Below are 12,214 nucleotides of genomic sequence, written 5' to 3' on the forward strand. Positions count from 1 at the left end.
TGGATGTCTGTATTATTAAAGTAACATCCTTGAACTCTTCCTGGTGAGTCCTAACTTGTAATCACTGGCTAGCTGTTTTATGACTTATGTGTGGCTGTGCTTACAAATGCACTGTAATATACACTTAATTGCCAAAATTATTGGGACACACATTTAATCCCTTACGCCTTGGCTATGGCTTTTCCATGGAAAAAAATTTATAATTCTAAAACATTTTGTGCATGTGATTTTTGAGGGTTTTATTTTTAGCATTGACCAACTTACATACACGATACAGATACTCTTTGTTTAACGAATTACCTGTTTAACGACCATTCAGACTTATGACCAGCCCTCACCACCCCGATGACATCATTATATTGTACTGTACAGAATTTAGTTTGTGTTCTGTATTTATGCAAATTAAAACAATGTTATAGAGGTGTAGTTTTGCGTTTAGACTTTTTTTTCACAATACAGTACAGTCATTAGGAATGCTTAAAATATTGATTACTTGTGGCTCCTCATTTAACGACCTGGTCATTGGAACAGAACCTAGTCGTTAAGTGAGGAGAGCCTGTATTGTCATTGGGACACGTGCCTTTACACGCATGTGAACTTTAATAGTATCCCAGTCTTAATCCATAGGGTTCAATATTGCTTTGGCCCACCTTTTACAGATATAACAGCTTCAACTCTTCTGGGAAGGCTGTCCACAAGGTTTAGGAATGTGTCTATGAGAATGTTTGACCATTCTTCTAGAAGCTCATTTGTGAGATCGGAAATTGAAGTTGAACAAGAAGGCCTGGCTCGCAGTCTCTACTCGAATTCATCCCAAAGGTCAAGTTTCTCCACCCCAGACTTGCTCACCCATGTCTTTATGGACCTTGCTTTTTTTTAAGCATCTGTCAGGGAACTCACCCTACGTATGCCCGTCCCCGTATAGCAGCAGTTCCCGTTCGTTCCAGGCGCCATGCGCGGTGTCTCCGTCAGAGGCGTACGAATTCCAGGACGAACGGACGTATGCTAAACCGAACACGTGGATGTACGCCAATCCGAACACGCGAAAACACCCGCGCAAACTGAACGGATGTACGTCTTCACGCACGGACGGCCACTTCCACCAATCCTGGCTCACTTCCCTCTATATAAACAGGGTCCTGGCCTGACACCAGTGCTGGATCGTCTTCAGCTGTTCCTGCAAGACCTGATCGTTGCTCCTGTGACCTTGCTCCTGAGACCTTGCTCCTGTGACCTTGCTCCTGTGATCTTGCTCCTGTGATCCTTGTTCCTGATACCCACTCTTGGATTCCCCGTGTTGCTATCTCCTGGACTACCTCTGACCCCGGCTTGGACTTTCGACTTTGGCTTGTCTCCTGATTCTGTACCTCGTTTGCTTGCACGTTACCAGACCCCGGCTTGTTCCTGATTACGCACCTGTCTCTTGTTATTGTACCGCATTGCCTGCCAGTTGCCGATCCTGCCTGTTCCAGACACGTAGTGCTTCCTGCACACCTGCTGACCTACCGGTGCCTACCTACGTAACCAGTCTACACCTCTTCTACCGTGAGGACCCAGCATCTCCAAGGTCTTCTACTTCCATCTGCAGGCACCTGCACCCTTTCGTGTCCTCACGCTCCCTGTTCCCATCTTCAGGGGCGTGGTGACCGGAACCGTGCGAGAGGCCACCCTCAGCAGTCTGACTCCGCTGTAAGGTACGTGACAGCATCGACCAATTCACATACACCATGTCAAAAATATTGTGACAACTGCGTTTACACACACATGTACTTTAATGGCATCCCAGTTTTAGATCCATAGTTGGCCAACCCTTTGTAGCTATAACAGCTTCAACTCTTGAGTTGAAGCTGTTATAGCTAGTGATGGACGAACTTCCGACGGGACGTTTCGCGAACGCGAAACGCGAACGGGCACAAACGTTCGCGAAAACGACCGTTCGCCGCGGGCTCCATTGACTTCAATGGGAGGCGAATTTCGCAAACCTTTAGGTCGAATTTGCGGCCACGGGGTAATTATTAGGGGGTAGCACGTAGTCCCACCACCTGGACAATAGCATAATACATGTATGAGGTGAATTTGGGATCGATAACTACAAGCATTTTTTTTTTATTTGGGAAATTGTTCTGACAATTCAGGACTATGGAGCTAATGAAGGCAATGGAGGAGAGGGAAGGTCAGGGACCAGGGTAGGCAAACAAGAGGGTGCAGGAGATACAGAGCACTGACAGCAGCACCGTAATACAGAGCACTGACATCAGCACCGTGACATACAGCGCTGACAGCAGCTCCGTGACATACAGCGCTGACAGCAGCTCCGTGACATACAGCGCTGACAGCAGCTCCGTGACATACAGCGCTGACAGCAGCTCCGTGACATACAGCGCTGACAGCAGCTCCGTGACATACAGCGCTGACAGCAGCACCGTGACATACAGCGCTGACAGCAGCTCCGTGACATACAGCGCTGACAGCAGCTCCGTGACATACAGCGCTGACAGCAGCTCCGTGACATACAGCACTGACAGCAGCTCCGTGACATACAGCGCTGACAGCAGCTCCGTGACATACAGCGCTGACAGCAGCACCGTGACATACAGCGCTGACAGCAGCTCCGTGACATACAGCGCTGACAGCAGCTCCGTGACATACAGCGCTGACAGCAGCTCCGTGACATACAGCACTGACAGCAGCTCCGTGACATACAGCGCTGACAGCAGCTCCGTGACATACAGCGCTGACAGCAGCACCGTGACATACAGCGCTGACAGCAGCTCCGTGACATACAGCGCTGACAGCAGCTCCGTGACATACAGCGCTGACAGCAGCTCCGTGACATACAGCGCTGACAGCAGCTCCGTGACATACAGCGCTGACAGCAGCTCCGTGACATACAGCGCTGACAGCAGCTCCGTGACATACAGCGCTGACAGCAGCTCCGTGACATACAGCGCTGACAGCAGCTCCGTGACATACAGCGCTGACAGCAGCACCGTAAGCAGCCCCAGGAGGAAGTCAGCACAGCACAGGGATGGTGTGATCCCCTCATAATAAGAACCCCCAGGAGGAAGTCAGCACAGCACAGGGATGGTGGGAGCCCCTCATAATAAGAACCCCCAGGAGGAAGTCAGCACAGCACAGGGATGGTGGGAGCCCCTCATAATAAGAACACCCAGGAGGAAGTCAGCACAGCACAGGGATGGTGGGAACCCCTCATAATAAGCAGCCCCAGTAGAAATATGACACCGCTCAACCTCTTCAAAGAGGAGGGTAGGGGCATATAGTACGGTGTGCTTTTTTGGGTCAGGGAAGTGAGCCAAATGAATTAAGAAGGTCTGTGTGCTTGATTCCAAAAATTGTTTATAGACATATACATGGTCTACTGATCACATGTGTTGAATTCCTCCGAGATCCATGCCTCATTCATTTTTAGAAATGTGAGGTAGTTAACACTGTCGTGAGCTAGGCGAGTACGCTTATCGGTCACAATCCCCCCTGCTGCGCTGAACGTCCTTTCGGACAGGACACTGGATGAGGGGCAAGCCAACAGTTCGATTGCAAATTGGGCAAGCTCTGGCCAGAGGTCAAGCCTGCCCACCCAGTAGTCTAGGGGTTCATCACTCCTCAGAGCGTCCACATCGGCCGTTAACCCAATGTAGTCGGACACCTGACGGTCTAGGCGTTCCCTGATGCTGGATCCGGATGACACCTGTCGATGGGTCGGCTGAAAGAATGACCTCATATCCGAAGTCACCAACACATCTTCAAACCGGCCTCTTCTTGCAGGCGCTGTTGGATTGGTACCCGCAAATCCTTCTCTGGGAGTGGGAATTGCTCCTCTGCCAGCGCACGCAAAAGCAGAATGCAGCATTTCTCGAAGCAAGGCCTGGAAGTGCTGCATTCTGACAGCCCTCTGCGACGGCGGTAACATTTCCGCCATTTTGTGTTTGTACCGGGGATCTAAGTACGTTGCCACCCAGTACTGGTCCTTGACCCTCATGCTTTTTATACGGGGGTCCCTATTAAAACACTGGAGCATGAAGGCCCCCATTTGCACTCAAGCGGAAGGTATGTGGTGGTGGTGGTGTTGTTGGTGGTAGTGTCTTTGGGGGTGCACATAGCAGAGAGTGAAGAAGAGGGTGCAGATCGAGAGGATGAGGAGGGTGCAGAAGAATAAGGCTGAGTGAGCCACTCAACCAAGTCTGGTGCGTCCTTTAAAGTAATTGAACGCACCTTCTGCAACTTCCCACTTTGGCTCAAGGCTGTTGCTCCTGCCCTACCCCTACCACCCCTGCGGAAGGGCCTGCCTCTTCCTCTGCCTGTCATTTTTTAAATCACCCTGTGACAAAACTCTTAGTCCCTATACCGCTGAAGGACTGCTGCAGTATAGGGCAGCGGTCAGCAGTAGTGCACGGCAACCCTATGTATTGTGGACCGATAGCGGTCCTTACAGAACAGCAGACTGTACTGCACTCAGGCCTATGTACCGTAGCACCCTATACCAAGTTACCAGTCCTTATAAGAACTTTTGTGGACCAAGCAGGTTGTGTGTTAGTGTTTAGCAGACTGTGCGTCAGTCCCTATACCGCTGAAGGACTGCTGCAGTATAGGGCAGCGGTCAGCAGTAGTGCACGGCAACCCTATGTATTGTGGACCGATAGCGGTCCTTACAGAACAGCAGACTGTAACGCACTCAGGCCTATGTACCGTAGCACCCTATACCAAGTTACCAGTCCTTATAAGAACTTTTGTGGACCAAGCAGGTTGTGTGTTAGTGATTAGCAGACTGTACGTCAGTCCCTATACCAATGAAGGACTGCTGCAGTATAGGGCAGCGGTCAGCAGTAGTGCACGGCAACCCTATGTATTGTGGACCGATAGCGGTCCTTACAGAACAGCAGACTGTAACGCACTCAGGCCTATGTACCGTAGCACCCTATACCAAGTTACCAGTCCTTATAAGAACTTTTGTGGACCAAGCAGGTTGTGTGTTAGTGATTAGCAGACTGTACGTCAGTCCCTATACCAATGAAGGACTGCTGCAGTATAGGGCAGCGGTCAGCAGTAGTGCACGGCAACCCTATGTATTGTGGACCGATAGCGGTCCTTACAGAACAGCAGACTGTAACGCACTCAGGCCTATGTACCGTAGCACCCTATACCAAGTTACCAGTCCTTATAAGAACTTTTGTGGACCAAGCAGGTTGTGTGTTAGTGTTTAGCAGACTGTGCGTCAGTCCCTATACCGCTGAAGGACTGCTGCAGTATAGGGCAGCGGTCAGCAGTAGTGCACGGCAACCCTATGTATTGTGGACCGATAGCGGTCCTTACAGAACAGCAGACTGTACTGCACTCAGGCCTATGTACCGTAGCACCCTATACCAAGTTACCAGTCCTTATAAGAACTTTTGTGGACCAAGCAGGTTGTGTGTTAGTGTTTAGCAGACTGTGCGTCAGTCCCTATACCGCTGAAGGACTGCTGCAGTATAGGGCAGCGGTCAGCAGTAGTGCACGGCAACCCTATGTATTGTGGACCGATAGCGGTCCTTACAGAACAGCAGACTGTAACGCACTCAGGCCTATGTACCGTAGCACCCTATACCAAGTTACCAGTCCTTATAAGAACTTTTGTGGACCAAGCAGGTTGTGTGTTAGTGATTAGCAGACTGTACGTCAGTCCCTATACCAATGAAGGACTGCTGCAGTATAGGGCAGCGGTCAGCAGTAGTGCACGGCAACCCTATGTATTGTGGACCGATAGCGGTCCTTACAGAACAGCAGACTGTAACGCACTCAGGCCTATGTACCGTAGCACCCTATACCAAGTTACCAGTCCTTATAAGAACTTTTGTGGACCAAGCAGGTTGTGTGTTAGTGATTAGCAGACTGTACGTCAGTCCCTATACCAATGAAGGACTGCTGCAGTATAGGGCAGCGGTCAGCAGTAGTGCACGGCAACCCTATGTATTGTGGACCGATAGCGGTCCTTACAGAACAGCAGACTGTAACGCACTCAGGCCTATGTACCGTAGCACCCTATACCAAGTTACCAGTCCTTATAAGAACTTTTGTGGACCAAGCAGGTTGTGTGTTAGTGTTTAGCAGACTGTGCGTCAGTCCCTATACCGCTGAAGGACTGCTGCAGTATAGGGCAGCGGTCAGCAGTAGTGCACGGCAACCCTATGTATTGTGGACCGATAGCGGTCCTTACAGAACAGCAGACTGTACTGCACTCAGGCCTATGTACCGTAGCACCCTATACCAAGTTACCAGTCCTTATAAGAACTTTTGTGGACCAAGCAGGTTGTGTGTTAGTGTTTAGCAGACTGTGCGTCAGTCCCTATACCGCTGAAGGACTGCTGCAGTATAGGGCAGCGGTCAGCAGTAGTGCACGGCAACCCTATGTATTGTGGACCGATAGCGGTCCTTACAGAACAGCAGACTGTAACGCACTCAGGCCTATGTACCGTAGCACCCTATACCAAGTTACCAGTCCTTATAAGAACTTTTGTGGACCAAGCAGGTTGTGTGTTAGTGATTAGCAGACTGTACGTCAGTCCCTATACCAATGAAGGACTGCTGCAGTATAGGGCAGCGGTCAGCAGTAGTGCACGGCAACCCTATGTATTGTGGACCGATAGCGGTCCTTACAGAACAGCAGACTGTAACGCACTCAGGCCTATGTACCGTAGCACCCTATACCAAGTTACCAGTCCTTATAAGAACTTTTGTGGACCAAGCAGGTTGTGTGTTAGTGTTTAGCAGACTGTGCGTCAGTCCCTATACCGCTGAAGGACTGCTGCAGTATAGGGCAGCGGTCAGCAGTAGTGCACGGCAACCCTATGTATTGTGGACCGATAGCGGTCCTTACAGAACAGCAGACTGTAACGCACTCAGGCCTATGTACCGTAGCACCCTATACCAAGTTACCAGTCCTTATAAGAACTTTTGTGGACCAAGCAGGTTGTGTGTTAGTGTTTAGCAGACTGTGCGTCAGTCCCTATACCGCTGAAGGACTGCTGCAGTATAGGGCAGCGGTCAGCAGTAGTGCACGGCAACCCTATGTATTGTGGACCGATAGCGGTCCTTACAGAACAGCAGACTGTAACGCACTCAGGCCTATGTACCGTAGCACCCTATACCAAGTTACCAGTCCTTATAAGAACTTTTGTGGACCAAGCAGGTTGTGTGTTAGTGTTTAGCAGACTGTGTGTCAGTCCCTATACCGCTGAAGGACTGCTGCAGTATAGGGCAGCGGTCAGCAGTAGTGCACGGCAACCCTATGTATTGTGGACCGATAGCGGTCCTTACAGAACAGCAGACTGTACTGCACTCAGGCCTATGTACCGTAGCACCCTATACCAAGTTACCAGTCCTTATAAGAACTTTTGTGGACCAAGCAGGTTGTGTGTTAGTGTTTAGCAGACTGTGCGTCAGTCCCTATACCGCTGAAGGACTGCTGCAGTATAGGGCAGCGGTCAGCAGTAGTGCACGGCAACCCTATGTATTGTGGACCGATAGCGGTCCTTACAGAACAGCAGACTGTAACGCACTCAGGCCTATGTACCGTAGCACCCTATACCAAGTTACCAGTCCTTATAAGAACTTTTGTGGACCAAGCAGGTTGTGTGTTAGTGATTAGCAGACTGTACGTCAGTCCCTATACCAATGAAGGACTGCTGCAGTATAGGGCAGCGGTCAGCAGTAGTGCACGGCAACCCTATGTATTGTGGACCGATAGCGGTCCTTACAGAACAGCAGACTGTAACGCACTCAGGCCTATGTACCGTAGCACCCTATACCAAGTTACCAGTCCTTATAAGAACTTTTGTGGACCAAGCAGGTTGTGTGTTAGTGATTAGCAGACTGTACGTCAGTCCCTATACCAATGAAGGACTGCTGCAGTATAGGGCAGCGGTCAGCAGTAGTGCACGGCAACCCTATGTATTGTGGACCGATAGCGGTCCTTACAGAACAGCAGACTGTACTGCACTCAGGCCTATGTACCGTAGCACCCTATACCAAGTTACCAGTCCTTATAAGAACTTTTGTGGACCAAGCAGGTTGTGTGTTAGTGTTTAGCAGACTGTGCGTCAGTCCCTATACCGCTGAAGGACTGCTGCAGTATAGGGCAGCGGTCAGCAGTAGTGCACGGCAACCCTATGTATTGTGGACCGATAGCGGTCCTTACAGAACAGCAGACTGTAACGCACTCAGGCCTATGTACCGTAGCACCCTATACCAAGTTACCAGTCCTTATAAGAACTTTTGTGGACCAAGCAGGTTGTGTGTTAGTGATTAGCAGACTGTACGTCAGTCCCTATACCAATGAAGGACTGCTGCAGTATAGGGCAGCGGTCAGCAGTAGTGCACGGCAACCCTATGTATTGTGGACCGATAGCGGTCCTTACAGAACAGCAGACTGTAACGCACTCAGGCCTATGTACCGTAGCACCCTATACCAAGTTACCAGTCCTTATAAGAACTTTTGTGGACCAAGCAGGTTGTGTGTTAGTGTTTAGCAGACTGTGCGTCAGTCCCTATACCGCTGAAGGACTGCTGCAGTATAGGGCAGCGGTCAGCAGTAGTGCACGTCAACCCTATGTATTGTGGACCGATAGCGGTCCTTACAGAACAGCAGACTGTAACGCACTCAGGCCTATGTACCGTAGCACCCTATACCAAGTTACCAGTCCTTATAAGAACTTTTGTGGACCAAGCAGGTTGTGTATTAGTGTTTAGCAGACTGTGCGTCAGTCCCTATACCGCTGAAGGACTGCTGCAGTATAGGGCAGCGGTCAGCAGTAGTGCACGGCAACCCTATCTATTGTGGACCGATAGCGGTCCTTACAGAACAGCAGACTGTACCGCACCCAAGCCTATGTACCGTAGCACCCTAGACAGACCAAGTTACCAGTCCTTATAAGAACTTTTGTGGAACAAGTGAGTTGTGAATGATTAGCAGACTGCAGCAGAAGGGCAGCAGTCAAGTATAATATTCTTTCTATATTTGGAAGAAAGAATATTATACGTGTACAAGCCTATTACCGTACCACTGATACCAGTCCTGAAAAGAACCTTTGTGGAACTAATAGTAACAGCAAGTCTTTAAAATTATCCTCACTGCCTGACACACTGCTTCCTGCCTGTCCCTATACAAATTGGCAAAAAAGAGTAGGCTGGAACGATTAGCTGGAACAGCTCTTTTGTGGACCTGATAGTAACAGCTAATGATGATGATGATGATGATGATGAAGAAAGACTAATCTGGCTGAGCTGTCCCTAAAATAGCAGCATACAGCGCTCTGTCCCTTTATCTAAACTGACAAAAGAAACTCAGGCTGCTGACCTAACACCTATACCAGTCCTGAAAAGAACTTTTGTGTACCAAATAGCTAGCGTTTTCTCTGTCCCTACTCCACACAGGATCCTTTCCCTACAGTGACAGAAGAAAGAATGTAAAATGGCCACCGGATCGGGTGTATTTATAGGTTAGGGGGAATGTCCAAGTGTCCATGAGCTGTCATGTCTCAATTGGTTGTCCTGTAACACATGATAAACGTGTCACGAAAGGTTAAAGTTCTTGTATACATTAAACACGTAAGTCCGCCGGGGCGAACGACGGAAAAAGGCGTTCGAACCCGCGGACGGCGAAAGTCGGAAATTCGCCGCGAAACGACCGCCGGGCGAACCGTTCGGCCATCACTAGTTATAGCTACAAAGGGTGGGCCAACTCAATATTGAACCCTATGGACTAAGACTGGGATGCCATTAAAGTACATGTGCATGTAAAGGCAGTTGTCACAATATTTTTGACATAGTGTATGTGAATTGGTCAATGCTAAAAACAAAAAAAAAAAACCTCAAAAATCACATGCACAAAATGTTATAGAAATGTTCATTTTTTTCCATGGAAAAGCCATAGCCAAGGCATAAGGGATTTAATATAAAAAGGTTTTTTTTTTCGGTGCTAGCAATAGAGTGTCCAATCTATGTAACTATCGACTTGGGAAAATCTTAGATGTGTTAATATTTACAACTAAGATTTGTAGATTATTAAACTCTGACACTTGTGCAAGTTACAACCCTGAAATCATATAGCTAATTAATAATAATACATTCTATCCTGGTAAGTTGGAAAGGTTTGGAAAATGTGAAATGTGTCCTAGAAAATACATTCAGCTTCCAAATGGACCCGACACATAGGAGCCTGAGCGTGTGTAAACTGAGTGTGGGTGGCAGAAAATTTTCACACCTGTGTCACCAGCAGCTTTCAGCAAGAAAGAAGGCTTTGAAGTGCTGAATGTCTTTCTCTAGCTGGTACATTCCTCTATTCTACATGTGCTCTGCTAAAGTGAGCAAAAATGGCTTCTTTGGGTGTCTGGGACTGATTAGTGTGACTTAGACCAGCATTGACAGTTGTACAGATACCATGGTGTCTAGTGAAGGCTCTAGTGGCAAGTAGGGTTTAGTTGAGGCACTGCCCTTCTTTCTCATACAGCAAGACTACAAAAAAAAGTGAAGTGCTTAGTAATATCACATTTCCATTGTCCCTGCATGTTGGTGGGTGAGCAACTCAAGCAGAACACCATCTCCTATGCCTTGGCTTTAATACCTTCTGAGTCACTGCCCTGGATCAAGTATAGATATTAGAAATTCAAACGTATATAAGAGTTTCATTTATTTAATATTTGTTCCAGGTCTGTGACTTTTTCAGAAGTGGAGCAATGGCATATTTTTCTTATAATACGTGTATTATAAAGATATCACAGGAAATGTACCCTTTAAAAATCTGACATATTGTGCAGATCGAGTAACGGTTCCAATGAGACAAATGTACTGGAACTGCTTGCATTGTCTGGACACCTGAATGTTTAATGAAAGAGCACGGCCCAAATAACTGATATAACTGGGTTTCCTTTATATAGTAATGTAGCAAAATTTAATCTGACATCAGTAAAGTTAACTCTGATTAACTATTATAGTGTGTTGCCCTTTATATTACTTTATTATATTATCTTGAATGTCTTCTTTCTGAAACTGAAATGCGTCATATTTAAAAGGAACCTGTCTTATGCCTAAGGCTGTCATTGCATTTTCCTGACTGTTATATTGAACTTCTGGGTTTATTTCACCATCAGTCCCTAACCCATAATTTATTATCCGAGAGTATACAATATTTGTTCTACGTCAGTGGCTCAGTGTATATAAGCAAGAGCCAGGCATTTGGAATTTTAATAAGTCAGCAAAGGCAGCTTCCTTTTTTTCTCATGTGAAAGGCTTCCTTAAATAAACTGACACCTTGTAGGTGCCTCAGTGCTTATATGCAATCAGTTGAAAGAAACAATCAAAGGTTATAAATTTCAATAGCCAAAGGTAAGTCTGTGTTACCTGAACAGCCATGCTACCCAACTGCCAATGTATACCAGTGATAATGGAGATGTTAATTACTCAACTCCCGAGTTATGCCAATTTCATCAGAGGTACCATTTACTCAAGTATCAATTTATATCAGTAATGATAGAAGTATCATCTAATCAACTTCTGATTTATACCAGTGATGACCAAGGTGTCGTTTACTAAACTCTTAAGTAATATCATGGATAAGGGAGTTGTAATCTAATTATTCAAGTTATTCCAGTGGTACAAAATGGGTCATGTTACAAAGTCCTGAGCAATGCCAGTGATACCAGAGATGCCATTTTGTCCAGAGTTACAATAATATAGCAAATGGTCTTTTTGGTTTCTACCTCAACCTTAACACCAAGTTCCAAAATATCATGACAGTCAAAAAGACACCAAAGCAGACTGGGACTTTAATTTCTACATCTGTGGCTAAAATGATAAGATATAAAAAAAAACTCCTACAGGTATGTTATGTAGTGATCCTCTATAGCAGTGATGTCGAACCTTGGCACCCCAGATGTTTTGGAACTACATTTCCCATGATGCTCATGCATTCTGCAGGGTAGTGGAGCATCATGGGAAATGTAGTTCTAAAACATCTGGGGTGCCAAGGTTTGCCATCATGGCTCTATAGTATGTAGAAGATGCCCTCTGAATTGAGAACACAGCATTGGGCCTCTAAGTATATGCTTTTTATCATTCATTACAGGGCTAGTCTCACAAGATAAGATGGGAGCTCTATTCTGCAGGTTTCCACTTAATATGATGTGATGACCAATCTAAATCCAGCCACATGAAATATTCACCTATT

Source organism: Lithobates pipiens, unplaced genomic scaffold (assembly GCF_037356315.1).
Source record: "Lithobates pipiens isolate NorthernLeopardFrog02 unplaced genomic scaffold, aLitPip1_a1.2 Scaffold_27, whole genome shotgun sequence".
NCBI lineage: Eukaryota > Metazoa > Chordata > Amphibia > Anura > Ranidae > Lithobates > Lithobates pipiens.